This window comes from Theropithecus gelada, chromosome 18 (assembly GCF_003255815.1).
Source record: "Theropithecus gelada isolate Dixy chromosome 18, Tgel_1.0, whole genome shotgun sequence".
Classification (NCBI taxonomy): domain Eukaryota; kingdom Metazoa; phylum Chordata; class Mammalia; order Primates; family Cercopithecidae; genus Theropithecus; species Theropithecus gelada.
In genome coordinates, this window is record NC_037686.1 from 22,711,088 (window position 1) to 22,727,058 (window position 15,971).

The following is a 15,971-nucleotide window of genomic DNA, read 5'->3' on the forward strand; positions in this document are numbered from 1 at the left end:
ATCTTTCGTTATGGTATTCTATGGTTATAAGCTAAAACAATATTCACTACAATCTAAGACACCTTATTTTCATTTTTTTGTCATTTTCTTAAAATCATGGTGCTTCCTTTATGATTATTTGCTGTTCTTAATCTATTTTTTCATTGTATGTCATATTTGTCCTGAGTAGAATTCTAGAATTTTCTAAAGGAAGATCTCACCTTCCAAGGAGTGAAAATTATGGTGGGTACTTGAAGACTTCACAAAGAGCAAAAGAAAGAATTAGTTAAAGCTGGTCCCTTGGATGTTGCCACCTGGATATATCTGGATAAAATAAAGTTTATTCATTCATCAGATGTAGAATGGATCCTAACTTGAAAACCCTTCAGCCACACAAATTGAGGAAAAAGATTTTGGTAGTTCAGTAAACTGGGTTAAGAAATTTGTTTAACAAGGTTGTATTTCAAATTCTGGATCTAGAAGTACAGAATTCACCACCTGCACAATATCTAATTAAAATGAACAAAATTTATGCAAGTATTCTGACTGTAAATGATGCTTTAGTGGAGTTGTGTCTGAGGAGTTGTATTAATCTGTTTTCATGCTGCTGATAAAGACATATCCAAGATGGGGAAGAAAAAGCGGTTTAATGGACTTATAGTTCCACATGGCTGGGGAGGCCTGACAATCATGGTGGAAGGCAAGGAGGAGCAAGTCACATTTTACATGGATGGTGACAGCCAAGAGAGAGAGCTTATGCAGGGAAACTCCCATTTTTAAAACCATGAGATCTCCTGAGATGTATTCACTATTATGAGAACAGCATGGGAAAGATGCACTCCCTTGATTCAATTATCTCTCACTGGGTCCCTCTCACAACATGTGGGAATCATGGGAGCTACAAGATGAGATTTGGGTGGGGACACTGAGCCAAACCACATCAGGAGTCAACCAGAATTTATCCGTGCATACCTACCTCACTTGTAGGCAACCTCAGCAATAAAAATATAAACCAGGATCATAGAAGTAAAACATGAAATTCTCTGATAATGCAAACATCTATGACCTAAAATGTATGGACTAATGCCTTTACATCTGGAGAGCACTTTTTTAAAACCTTTTACTTAAGGCCTACACTCTGTATTTTAAACCCAAAATTACCAAATGTGGTTATCTAAAATTCAAGATTAGAAATGGAGTCACTAAACAATAGGGCAAAGGAACTGTGAAAACCAGCTATACTGATTAGGTGCCATAAAATAACCAAGAAAGAGAGAGAAGAAAGAGTTTTGATTAAGTATATGAGTTATAAAAGCATAACAGTCTGTTGCCATTTGTGTAAAGCTAATCAACCTCTGTCTCAGTGTTAAATAGTCTGAGAGATAATCTTTGTAATAAATATGGACCTGAATAATCATCGAATTTTAAATTATGATTATTATACCCTGTCCCAAAGTCCCTTAAAATATCTATATGAAATTTCAAACTCTACTTAAATTTTTGTAACGTAGAACCTAAAAACAAATAATACCTTTTATGGGAAGAGGTTTCCCTTAAGTGAAATGCTTCATTTCAATATAAGTTCAGAGAAGTAAGCCATTATTTCACTCTAGACTTGACTAAACATCAAGATTTTCAATTCTACAAAATTAACCATCAGAATTTTAAATGCATTGAATTCCATGTTGCCTTAAGACAAATAAACATTTGCTTTACTTGTCTGATTAATTGTCTGTCTTCACCACAAGCAGGATGGCAATTTTTGTCTCCATTGTTTACTGTTTTATCCACAAGACCTAAATTCATAAATTCATGCTGGCACATAGTAAGTGTATAATAATTTTTTCTTTTGGTTTCTCATTCCTGAATACAAAAAGAGCATAAAAGACAGATCTTGTGATATCTATCTGCTAACTTTATTAACTCCACAACATCTCTATTTAAGCCTCTATTTTTAAATCACTCATAGCAAACTTCTTCAATTAGTAATCCATTTCGTTAAAAACTAATAAAATATTAATAACTAATGACTAATAATATAAATAGAACAAATAGTAATGCAACTAATTCTGATGGGTTTTCTAAAATGTTAAATAAAATCAAATATTTCTCCGTATATATATATATGGTAACTTTGTTTAAATTTAAATAGAACAAATAGTAATGCAACTAATTCTGATGGGTTTTCTAAAATGTTAAATAAAATCAATTATTTCTCTCTGTGTGTGTGTGTATATATATATATATATATATGGTAACTTTGTTTAAATTTATTTTTTTCTTTGTCTTGTTTTGTCTTTCTTACCCCTTAACATTTAAAAAATTAACTATTTTTTCTCACTCTATAGCTAAATAAAACAATAAAGTAATAGATTGATAGATACGATTTTAAACCCACTGACTGTACATGAGTTTCTTTATACAAAACACATGTGCATACAAACACTCTACATGAATTATATATAATAATTTTGTGCTACTTTATAAGAAACAAAAAAGTGAATTTATTTGTCAAAAATTGTATGGTAACTTTTATTAGGAGCATTAGGAAACTAATACGGAAATGTTGTGGAAATTAAGTAAGATAACTGATAGATAACTTGGCATATAAAAGAGAAGGAATAAGTAACAATTAGTATTTTAACTATGCTTTATTTTCTTTGGCTACTAGAACATTATTAAATCAACTGCTTTTTTTTTTTTTTTTTTTTTTTTTTTTTGACTACAGTTCTGTAGGATAGAAGTCTGACGTGGATATCACTGAAGTAAAATCAAGATGTTCTCAGGGCTACATTCCTTCTGGAAGCTCTAAGGGCAACTCTGTTTTCCTGTGCTTGCCAATTTCTAGAAGTTACCAACAATTCCTGGCTTGTAGTCCCCTTCTTGCATCATCAAAACTTGCAACCTCGCATTTCTTGGACCATTTTTCTGCAGTTCATTTCCTTCTGACTCTCTCATGCTGCCTTCTTATGAATCATTATGAAAACAAATCTTTCTTTGTAAGTTCATTTTGCTCTAGGGCCCTTGTGACTACATTGCACCCAACTGTAAAATCGAGGCTACTCCCCTCATTTTAACATCAGCTGATTAGCAAACGTAATTCAATTTGCTACCTTATAATTCATCTTTGCCATGTAACCTAACATACAGATTCTGGGAGAATAGGACATGGATATCTTTGAGGGTCATTATATCACCTACCACAACCCCTCTGAGGTGTGTACAATTATCCCAATTTGCAGTGAGACTGTATTTTAGCATATTGCTTCAGGATAAGGCACTAGGTATTTAGTTTCTTGGTGCTCTTATGATTCAGCATTGTGCACACTGAAAGTATACCATAAATATTAACTCACAAAAGGTAGTTACACAATAGTTGTTTAAGATATCAAAAAAAGAAGTACACGTGTCAGTTCACACTTTGGCCACAATCAAAGCCTATTTTACTGTCAGATACGAACACTATTCATTATAATTAAACTACTATTCTTTGAAAAGAGGTACAAGACCAAACCATTAGTCCCATCAGTCTTGGCAGGTATCACATTCTCACTAGGGAAGTCTGAGGTTCACTCTCACGTATCATTTTAATATTTATCATGGAAATAATATGAAAGTTAGAATTGAATGGTCTAGGCTTAAAACATGTATCCCTTGCTAGAAAGGCAGCTTTGGATAAGTGATGTATGGTAACCTCATTAATGCAGTGGAAGTAACAATTCCTTCCTTGTAGCAATTTTGTGACTAATAAGGTATTATGGATATAAAGCACCCACCACAAAGATTGACAGGTGGTAATTACCTACCTACACTTTTAACTTTACTTATTAGATGCATCTTGACCAGTACCTTTAGATTTGTGGATTTTCTGTTTATTACCCATGTGTCCTAGAATAAGCCACATTACCACTTTGATTTTCAGTTTCCTTGTCTGTAAAACAGGACCTTAAAAAAATTGATCCGTCTTGAGAATTAAATAAAATCCTGAATGTGAAAGGACTTGTAAACTGTTAAAAGCCAGAATTAATAAGTTATTTTGGCACAATTTACTGGTTTAAAGTTCAGGAATTCTTAAATTTTAAATGGTTATCGGTGTTCCATATATCAGAATACCAAGGGTCAATAAGCTGTCTCATTTTCAATTCTGACATTGCAGAACTATTAAAGCAAAACCTAAGAAACGTTTCCAAGCCAAAATTCAGAAGTTTTTCCCCAGGCTTCTAACACCAATTGTCCTCCTATGTAATACACTCTAACAAAAAAAAAAAAAAAAAAAAAATTCTAGGAACTGTTCTCCGAGCACATGTCTGCAATTTTAAACAGACTCACGCTGCCATCTGCTCCTTCTGATAAGAGACTCATCTGTCTGCTTAGAAGGTAGGGAAAAGGCTCACTAAGAAAGAATAATGCAACTCTGCAACCTCTACAGCCTCACTGGGTGGCTCATGGACATGCACCAACTAATTAGGGGTCAAACCAACATTTTTAGGATGTATTTGGATAGGATTTGAATTCACTGTGACTGCACTCTAAACAGCACTACATTCAGCCGCTGGTGTAATTTGGACAATGAGTCCAGCATCTGCTACCTTTCAGCAGCAAGGCATAATGAGAGAAGTGTGATTAAGGGAATTCACCTATCTCAATGGTTTTTATGATTTTAGAAAGCTGAAATGAGAGTTGTTCTCACATAGACAAGGGAATATGTGTATGTATGTTTGTGTGTATGATGCAAGAATAACTGTAACAGGGTAGCTTTCTCATATTAAGAAATACTCTAAAATTAAATGCATTTGAAACAATCCAAATATATAGTCTTATTCAACTTAAAAAATTCTGCAGGACTTTAATTATTAACAAGGCTATTAAACTATATAACCTATACAATTTATATTATGTCAACAGTGGTTTCATTGTTAGAAAGCAAATTGAAACCATATATATTTACCCAAATATAAATGCCTATATATGCATAGAAAATTCCTGGGGGTATATGCATAAAAATGTTATTAACACATACGTCTGGAAATTGGAATAAAATTTTGTTTGTTGGGAAAGATTGGACAGGAGAAATTTTAACTTTCTCTTTTTACAAATTACCTTCCTGTACACTGATTATTTTAAAATCTTTAAACTATATTACTTTATACAATTAAAGAACACTCACCTAATCAACAAAAGAGAATTGGAGATTAAATTCTAATTTGATTTAATCAATCTAATTTTAAAGTAATTTTGAAGTTGGAATCAGGAAACCAAGCTAATTCTCTCTCTTCTTTTGACAGTACTACAATTGATATTGAGTTAGTTCAACTAAATAATCTTCCTTTCTCATCAATGAAATTGGAACAATATAATCAGATCTAGTCCACTTTTCAGAAATGTATTATAGCTAAAATTAAATTAACTATGGTATACTGTATTATGAATGTTATTATACCAATAAACTGTGGTCATAAATCTAGCTCCCAAGTGACTGAGGCAATTATGTATATATTCAGATGAAACTGTCTACTTGCCTGAATAATTCAGATAATGCTAGCAACTAAACCAGCTATTCATTCAAAATACAAAAATAATCGTTTTAGATGAATGATATATGCTGACATTATTTATACTTTATAATAATATTATAAAGTATAATAATATTAATAAGTATAAAGTATAATAATCTATTTCATAAGATTTTAGGACAAAACATACCTGATGTTTGATTTTATTATTATTCAAAATTTCACATTTGACATTTCTTCTACTTGGCACTCTTTTTTAACTCATTGGAAAAGACTAACAAAGAGAAAGGATAAGAATACACACTAGGCCCTTGACTTTTATCCATATTTTAGTCTGTTTTTTACCCTTAGGAGAAAAAAATCCTAATTCTTAATTTGTCTTTGTGCAAGTGTTCCAACATGGCCTTCCAGATTAATGGGAAAGTGATCCATAAACTTCAGAGTTTCAGAAAAGGATACAGTTTCCCATTGATATGGTTTGGCTCTGTGTCCCCACCCAAATCTCATCTTGAATTGTAATCCCCACAAAGTCCCTCCACTTGTCAAAGGAGGGACTTGGTGGGAGGTGATTGGATTATGGGGGCGGTTTCCCACATGCTGTTCTTGTGGTAGTGAGTTCTCATGAGATCTGATGGGTTGTTTGTTTTCAGATGGAGATTCACTCTTGTTGCCCAGGCTAGAGTGCAGTGGAGTGATCTCAGCTCACTGTAACCTCTGCCTGCCAGGTTCAAGCAATTCTCCTGCCTCAGCCTCCTGAGTACCTGGGATTACAGGCACCCGCCACCACGCCCAGCTAATTTTTTGTATTTTTAGTAGAGATGGGGTTTCACCATTTTGGCCTGGCTGGTCTCGAACTCCTGACCTCAAGTGATCTGCCCACCTCATGCTCCCAAAGTACTGAGATTACTGGTGTGAACCTGCCAAGATCTGATGGTTGAAAAGTGTGTGGCTTCCTTCCTGCTCTCTTTCTCCTGCCACCTTGTGAAAAAGGTGCTTGCTTCTCCTTCACCTTCTGCTATGATTGTAAGTTTCCCAAGGCCTCCCCAGCCATGCAGAACTGCCAGCCAATTAAACCTCTTTTCTTTAAAAATTACCCAGTCTCAGGGAATATCTTTACAGCAGTGTGAGAATGAACTAATACACCCATTTTGTCCTTTTCTTCCCCTTTAATTTTATTATCCAGCTAATTTTCAGGGTGTCATGGGAATAAAAAAGGGCACAAATGAATGAATGAATAAATCAAAGAATCCACCAATCCATGAAGCTTTGGCTTCATGGCTTCAGCTACAGAGAAAAAAAGAAAAGAGATATCTATTTGTTTCAAGGTAGAGAAAGATACGGAGTAAATGTGGCTAACAGAGACAATTCTCATGAATTTTGTAGGGTCTATGATCATCTGGGGTTTTGTGAAAACTTAAATCCTATTCATCATATAATAAGTATGCTTCTGCTGAAGCAAGTGGTAGATGTAGATACACACACACACCCCCACACACATGCATACACATATTTTAAAATCTTAAATTTCTATATTATAGTAGATGTGTTATAAAGATAAAAGAGAGTCATAATATTGCTAGCTGATTGTATGTATAGTATAGCTGGATTGTTGTATGCTTTGGTGAAAATGTCAAAATGGAATAATGGAAACAATAATAGCAAAAATGTCCCATGCAGGGGAAAGGGTTCCTCTTTTTTACACGGGCTTTTATTTTTTTCCAGCCAATGACAATCTAATAACAAGCTAATAGCTAACATATTTCTAATACCTCTCCCCAAACAAGGTCACAGAATTTTGTAGCTATTATTTCATAAATCTCCAGATTGCTGTGAGCTTTGAAGAAACTACGTATTGTTATATTCACTTTGTTTACCAGAATCAAGACACAAAGAAGGAAAATATATATTCCAAGAAAAACAGCAAGATGACTAGAGGGCTTAAACTTCATCTCACAGAGTCTGTGATTTTGTTTGTTAGTTTACGATTTATTTTCATATGATATCCAGATAGTTCCCGAAATTTGTAGAACGATAGCATCAGTATTACCTGGGAATCTATTAGAAATTAGAGTGAACCAGACCTGCTGAATTATCACCTGCATTTTACCAAAATATCCAAATGACTTGTATGTTCACTGAAGTTTGGGAAGTAAGGAACTATTATATATAAAAGGCCTAACAACGTTTTAAAAAATTTTCCTTACACATATGTGTAGCAGACACAGGGTTGTTAATTTACCAAATTAAGTTCTCTTTTTTCTAAGCACTTGGAGAGATTACCTTCTCTCTTGTAGTTAGGCGTGACTATGTGATAGATTTTGGCCATTTATAATGGGCGCCAGTGATAAAGGCTCCGTTAGTCTTAGCTCACATGACCCTGTGCTCTATATCTCTCTCATTCTTATCTCAGTGTACAGAGTGACTGGGGAAGTTAAGGCACTAAAGTTAGCAGAGCCTCCACCAGCCTGGATCCCTAAACAACCGCGTGGAGTAGAGGCCCTTTCCATACCTACCTCCAGAAGCCTTGGACTATGTGTGAGTGAGAATAAAAATTACCTTGTATTGGCCAGGCGCGGTGGCTCACGCCTGTAATCCCAGCACTTAGGAGGCCGAGGTGAGTGGGTCATGAGGTCAGGAGATGGAGACCATCCTGGCTAACACGGTGAAACCCCGTCCCTACTAAAAATACAAAAAATTAGCCCGGCGTTGTGGCGGGCGACTGTAGTCCCAGCTACCCCTGAGGCTGAGGCAGGAGAATGGCGGGAACCCGGGAGGCGGAGTTTGCAGTGAGCCGGGATCCGGCCACTGTACTCCAGCCTCGGCGACAGAGCGAGACTCCGTCAAAAAAAAAAAAAAAAATTTATTTGTATTAATTAAGCCATACAATTTCAGAATTGATCTGTTATAGAAACCAGTATTACACATTTTAGGGGCAATCCTTAAATTTTAAAAACAGTAACTTGAACTGTGGCACTGTTAAAAGAGCGCTGGATAAATAATATTAGACTAGCTTTGGTCCTTTCGTCTGAATGAGTGCAGGCCTCGTAATTCCTTTGGACTCTTTGCCTGTCATGTTTCTCTTTCTTCGTGATTTTCTGTCATCTACCCTTAAACTATATTATTTATAGCCTCTTAAATTCTTGAATTCTTTATTCTCTCACTATTTTCATTTTGAAAGTCAGAGAAAATTTAGAGACAAATCACTTGTTATGCTATCAGTTTTGTAGATGTACAATGAATGACCCCTGGCCTATGTTATTACTTATGAATAGCACTGGAGAAACTATGGCAATTTATAAGCATATTAGCATGTCTTACTCATTGTTCTTTTACAGAATGAGTTTAATAATTCCTGTATCTTTTCAGAATATTTGTTTAAACATTCTTACTTATAACACTCCTTGTTATAAGTAAGACTTTCCACTTGTGGAAAAATTAGAAATCCACACTGGTAGAAAAATTACCTTTTTTGATTGACAGATTTTTAATAAACGATTTATAATTAGCTCTCCGATTTCCTGTTACTACTGGTTTTTAAACACATCACACTTACAGACATAGTTACAAATGCTGTTTCTATATCTGAAAGAACTCTGCATTCACATGGAGAAAATGATCTGAAATGGAGGATCATTGCAAACCTTTTACAAATATTTTTCTGTAGAATAAAACCATCAAGCCAGCACTGGCTGGTTGTGTACTAGACAGCTCAAGTCATTTGCCAGCCATTCACTAATAATGACATTTTTTTTTCAGATGTGAAGACTTTAGTGCAAAGAAGAGAAATGAGGTACTAACAGAAAAACGTTTCAGAGTTTTCCCCAAAAATTAGGGTTTTTTGAGGAAAAGAGTAAAATTGAATGTTAGATTATTTCTTTTATCATTTTTACTTACAAAATATATACATAATAAAACATAAAGCAACCAGTATATTATTAACAGCCATAACTAGTATAAAGAGATTTATTTATACTATTTAAGCTAAATTAAGACTAATATAAAAATAAGAGTATTTTGAAGAGTTTGAGGTGAAGTTTTTTAATACTATGGATTAAAAATGTTTAAAATTAAAAATGCCCCATGTTTTCTGTATATACATTTTTAATGTAAACTTAATCCCTGTTCCAAGCTTCTAAGCCCATGCTTACTTTGAGTTTCTTCATTCCACAGTCATTAAAAACTTATAAAAATAATAGAAACATAAAACAATAAATAAATTTTACATGGAGGTTACTTGGAAATACTAGAAATACTGTTGGTCAATCATTATGGACTATTTCTCAAAAAGTTTTATCCTGGTTCATTTATTGGTCTACAAGGGCTAGGAACTCCAAAGATCAGATCATACTGTAAAAAAAAATTCTTAATCATGATCACCCATTTTAGATATTTGTTATCAAAATAAATTTACTGAATATATTGGGGTTCCACAGTATAAGTTATTTTGGGTTAAGTTTGAAACTGTGGGGGCTTTTTGTGTTTTTCTATTACATAGAGGTTTATTTCTATATGAAGATGTGGCAGAAAATGTACTGGGATTTATTTTTTAAATAATCTTCAAAAAAAATTTAAGGACTATTATTTTCATCATATTTAAGTGCTCCATTTGTGTCTTTTATTTATCCTGCTCCATCTTATACCTTAGGATATTTAAACACATTATATAACCATCCAGCTTCTTTTTCTTCTTCCTTTCAGTACGCCTTTCAAAGTTTTTAAAAAACTCAGACACAAGTCAAGCCATCCCTGTCAGATACCAAACCCAGAATCTGCTGCTTCTTCAGAGCCTTTGACAGTTCTCCCTGGCAATCCACTGCTTTTGCTTGGCTTTCCATGATTCTGAGTACCTCCTGCTCATGGTCTCTCTGGATAATATCTGGCCTGTGCAGACTTTTTTCTAGCATCTCACATCCACCCTCACCCTACACTGCTGCTCTACCTCCTTCAGCAGTGATTTTTAAAGTTTTTATTCATGAGAACTTTGTGACCCTTCCACTAGAAAACTGAAAATTTTTTACAAACATACAATTCTACTTACAATATTATTAATAAAAAGTCCACGGACTTCTTAAGGTCTTTACATTGACCTCTGGTTAAAAATCTCCATTTTAAATGGTTTGACATGATTGTTTAATTAAGTTTTGCTTTTTAACTTTCTCCCTTAATTGAAATAAACACTTGCTGCACTGCTTGCCCTTCTGCAACTCATCTGCTCAAATAATTGAGTGGGACTTGGAGCATGGCACCCAAAGATGAAACAGTTTTGAGAATCGTTTCCACCTCCAAACTCCATAAAAAATAGCCGCACCGTCTACTCAAAGCCAACTACTCAAAGCCCACCTCTCCACAAAACTGGACACACCTTCTCTTCTGTTGGAACCTTTTGCTTTTCCTCACTCAGCTTATCAAAACTATAGCAACTTTTCCAAAGTGCTCTGCAACTTCCTATATCTTTTTGTTCTCTGGTAAATTTTAAGATAGAGAGAAGCAGGGAGAAACAAATAAACATCTTTAAAAGAGCAATGTAATCTGCCTGTGCTGTATTTATCCTTCATTGGTGTTGGAACAAAATGCTCTGCTTGAGAGGAAATGTAAGAAACCTTATTCAGGGTTTTGGAACTTTTAAACCAAATAGTGCTGCCACAGATATTGATGGCCTCCCATTGAAGACTTGACTCTGTGGTTGCTTTTCTTCTTCAGCAAGACATTGTAAGTAAATCCCTTTGTTCATTCTTAAAACGTGGAGACACATCAGAAAAAAAAATAAAGAGGGAAGTACCATTCCTCTCTTTTCTAGGAAACTAAATAGGGATTTGTGTTTGTAATGTTTGTGGTTTGGCAGATCCATATCCAAAGAAGAAAAATAAGTATTTATGAGTTTCCAAGGGAGAACCATTTGTATTAGGCAATCCAACTCATTTGTCTCAAAGAAAAGCCTTAAAGAATGTAATACATTCTTTTATGATTAAGATCCAAAAAAGAATGGGACTGAGGTCCTCGAAAGAGAATCTTGAAAGAAAAATGGAACAGATCTGAGTCCAGATACAGCCAGACTTCTGAACCCTATCCCAATATGGGTAACAGGCTTTGTTTGTGATCCAGAAGGCCCCAGAGGCAGTAAACTGGGGAAAAAATATTTTGAGATACACCACTTGTTTACACTAGAGAACCCATTCCAAATTGCCCCACCATATAAGGAGGTTTATCAATGTTTCCTGATTTTGTTGTCACCACTCAGTCATCTTATCACCATGTTAGGATAATTTCAGAAAAGTATTCCATTATGTTTGAAGACGTAGAGAAATAGTCACTACTTAGCCATTTTATGACCATGTTAGTATAATTTCAGAAAACTGTTTCATCATGTTTGAAGACTGGACACATAATGGTTTGAGGGAGATGCCTATGTTTCCAAAATGTGTGGACATAATTTGATAAATTGATAAGTCTTATTCTAGCAATCAAAATAATGAATATATCATTTATATGTACTATATTTTAAGAAATATACTAATGTAATTTCTACTATTATTTCCAATTCAAACAAATATTTTGAATTAGTAATGTCTGTTAGACATTGTGTATGCTATGAGCATGTACTACTTCTAATTCTGACAATAACTTTGAGATAGGTATTATTTTCATTCAAACTGAGGAACTTATGATTCCTAGGGTTAATTAATTTGCCAAGGGTCAAACAGCTATTAAGCTGAAGAGCTGTGGTTTAAATCAGCATGCATGTGAAATGCTTATTTCTATAGACAGTTAGATGCTTGTATGTCATATTGATTTTTCACCTCCAAGTGAAGCATCTACTCAAGTTGTTAAGATGGGATTATCATTGTTGATAGCTCACACACTTTAAACCTCATCATATTTTATTCTTAGAACTGACCAACTTGAGTAACTGGCTATTTATGTGGTTGTACTTCTCTTGCTCATCCCCGCAGACTGGGTACATGCATATAAGCCAGTTTTATCTCATGTTTAATCATCAGACTCTTTGTCTTCCCTATTCCTTATAAGGATTTTTAAAAAAGAGACCATGTTATTCTTAGAAAGGTACCATCATATGACTGGAGCTGGGCAATCTCATTGAGCAGAATTATAGTAGGTGGCTTATGGCCATCTCTTGTAAATAGCACTTTCCAAACAGAATCATAAGCCTAAATTCCAAATCCTAAGTCTTTTTAATTGTAAACCAAAAGTAAAATTCTAAACTCCCTGCAGCCGACTGAATGGACTCCCTCTTGGCCAAGTGAACCCCAGAGAAACTTTAAAAACTGAATTTCTGGTGATGATGGGACAGAAGAAAAGACATTCCTAGTTACAACTCCCTCCCTTTAGTGGTTTAGACACAACAACTGACCATGATTAATGTTAAAATACAGAAAAGACTGACAGACTGGACCAAGCCTATATCAGGCAAAGGATAACTCATACCCCTTGCACTGAAAGAATGAACTATGTTCTAATCACCACAAGATATTTTCCCCTTTTTCTATGTTAAGCAAGCACTGGACTTGAGATAATCAATCTTGAAACAGCTGCATTTGCCAACCAGCAGTTACTGACAAACTGAGACCCCTGTTCCAAAAGTCATAACTATAGCTTCAACTGGACAAGAGACAAATCAGTCTCTTGAAATCACAGGAACTTCCTCCTGAGAAGACCACCAAATACGGACTGGTTATGGCCAGTTTACAGAGGCTGTACGCTTGAGTGCCTCTTTGCCCTGAAAATATCTTTTGACACACAGGGCCTACTAACTGTACTACTAACTGTCATACATTTGAATGTTAATTCTCCACCCCAAGTTAAACATAGAATGCATGTAACATGTAGTTTGCTTACCATTCAGGCACATTACCCCCTTTTCATGAATATTCACAACTCTTCCTATATCCTGTTGAATATGTACACTAGGCCAAACCATTCAGCTTAAATTCCTATTATCCCTCCCTTCCTTGAAGTGCTTGCTTTCTATATTTAGCCAGAGGTTGTGTTTCCTGACTAAAAGTTGCAATCCCCTTCCTAAGAAATAAAGCCCTCCTTTTAAAATTTTTAAGTTGATATATTTCCAGATTTTTTTTAAATTTTGTTTTGTTTCGTTTTGTGTGACAGGATCTCACTCTGTCACCCAGGCTGGAGTGCAAAGGCTCCATCATAGCTTACTGCAACCTTGAGCTCCTGGGCTCAAGCAATCCTCCTCCTCCCTCAGCAAGTAGCTATGAGTACAGGCACACCCTACCATGCCAACGTAGCCTTTTTTTTTTGTCATGACAGGGTCTTGCTATGTTGGTCCTGGCCTCAGCTTTCCAAAGCAGTGAGATTACAGGTGTAAGCCACCTTGCCCAGCCTAAATTTCCAGTCTTTAGCCACCCACCCCTTCCACCATTACTCGTGACTGTATCTTTTATCTTGTTAACGTCCATAACCAGTGCATTGCAGAAGTCTTAAACTCTAATATCTTATTATCTCACTACACCTCTAGCCGCACAACTATATCACTCTCTATACACTTGTCCATCAAACTCAGGAACTTCCAGTCTCCAGATTGCCAGGTTTTTATCCAAGTATAATACCCACTTGGCTCTTCATTCTTTTTTTTTTTTTTTTTTTTTTTTTTTTTTTTAAATTTTTTTATTTTTTTTTAAGTATATTTCCCACTTAACTTATTATTTTTTTTTTTTTTTTTTTTTTTTTTTTGATATTGGAATCTGTAACTGAGCATTTGAACTAATCTGTCAACAATATACCATATTTTCTTGCAGTTTTACTATTTATTTGAAACTCTTCTGCAAAACTCTCCCCATGGGTCATTTGGATCAACAATACAATCCCTTTTGTTTTTTGTTTAATTACTGTTCCCAAGTTACTGAATGCTTTTATATAGATTATAACTAAACTGACATTTATATTGGCACCAATAAAATTGCAATATGTTTCAGTTACAATCGTAGGTGGGCCTACTGGTCGTTTTACTTATTCTTATTTATCTCATTCTTTCAGTCCTTTCAAATATTCCAAAAATTCACCTCTGCACTCAAGCCATTTCAATCTCTACCAACTTCGCTTTCAGCAGACAACCTCAAATCATAATCTTTAGGTTTCTCTTCATTTTAACTTAAAATAAATCTACAACTGTTTTGAGTCCCCCAAAACTTAACTACTGTCAATCAGAGTGCTTACTGATAACATAAACAGTCAATTCACACATATTTTACATTTTGTATTATATACCGTATTCTTAAGATAACGTCAGCTAGAGAAAGGAAAATGTTATTAAGAAAATCCCAAGTAAGAGAAAATATATTTACTACTTATTAAGCGGAAATGGATCATCATAAAGGTCTTCATCCTCATCATCTTCATGTTCAGTAGGTTGAGGAAAAGAAGAAAGAGGAGGGGTTGGCTTTGTTGTCTCAGGGGTGGCAGAAGTGGAGGAGGTGGAAGGGGAAACAGCAGAGACAGGCACATTCAGTGCATCTTTTGTTGAAAAAACTTCACATGCAAGTGGACCCGTGCAATTCAAACCCATGTTTTAAAGGATCAACTGTATATTGTTGCCATCCTTACCCCTGCTCCTCAGTTGGAAATATAAGCTAGTAATGCAATCTGCCTCATGCTCCCATGGTTCATTTGCCAGTGCCTTTGATATCAAGACCTCCTATCCTTTTAATTTTTTTTTACAACTTTGTTTCATCAGCCCAGTTCCTTCTACAGTTGTTCCTCCTGCAACCTATAAACACATCCAAATCTCTACTCATCTTCAAAAATAGCTCTTTTAATCATGTACCCATTTTATGCTCCTGAACAATCTTTTTGCTTTCTCACACAAACATCTAAAAGATGTGAGCACATGTTTTATTCTCACCTCACTTTCACTCAACTAACTCCAATAAGTCAGCTTCTATCACTAACATACTCCCAAAGTAGCACTTTTTAAGGTCACTAAAGATGTCCTGATTCCTACTTCCCAGGAACACATTCATCCTAATTCTACTGGATCTTGCTAACTGCATTTGCTACTTGTTCATTTCCTTCTAAGCATTTCTTAACATCCTTGGCTTCTGTGATTCTCTACTTCTGATTTTCCTTGTACTCTTCCAATAATTTCTATTCTGTCACTTAAAAAATGTATACTCTGCCATCTCTATAAATGCTTTTTTCTCCTGGGGTTCTATGATCACCTGCTCTTTGTATTCCATTTGCTCTTCCTCATCTGCTCTCACGATTTTAACACTAATCTATATTGGCTACTATTCAATATCCACATCCTATCTCTACTCTATCTTTAGACTTATATAATAAAAGAAGTCTTAAATAGTGGTTAAGAGAGAATGTTCTTCAGCCAGATTGCATAGGTTTAAATTCTGACTCCATACTTAACTATGTGATTCTGAGTAAATTACTGTATATCACTGAAACTCTGTTTCCTTATGAATAAAATGAAGGTAATGGTAGTATCTATTCAGA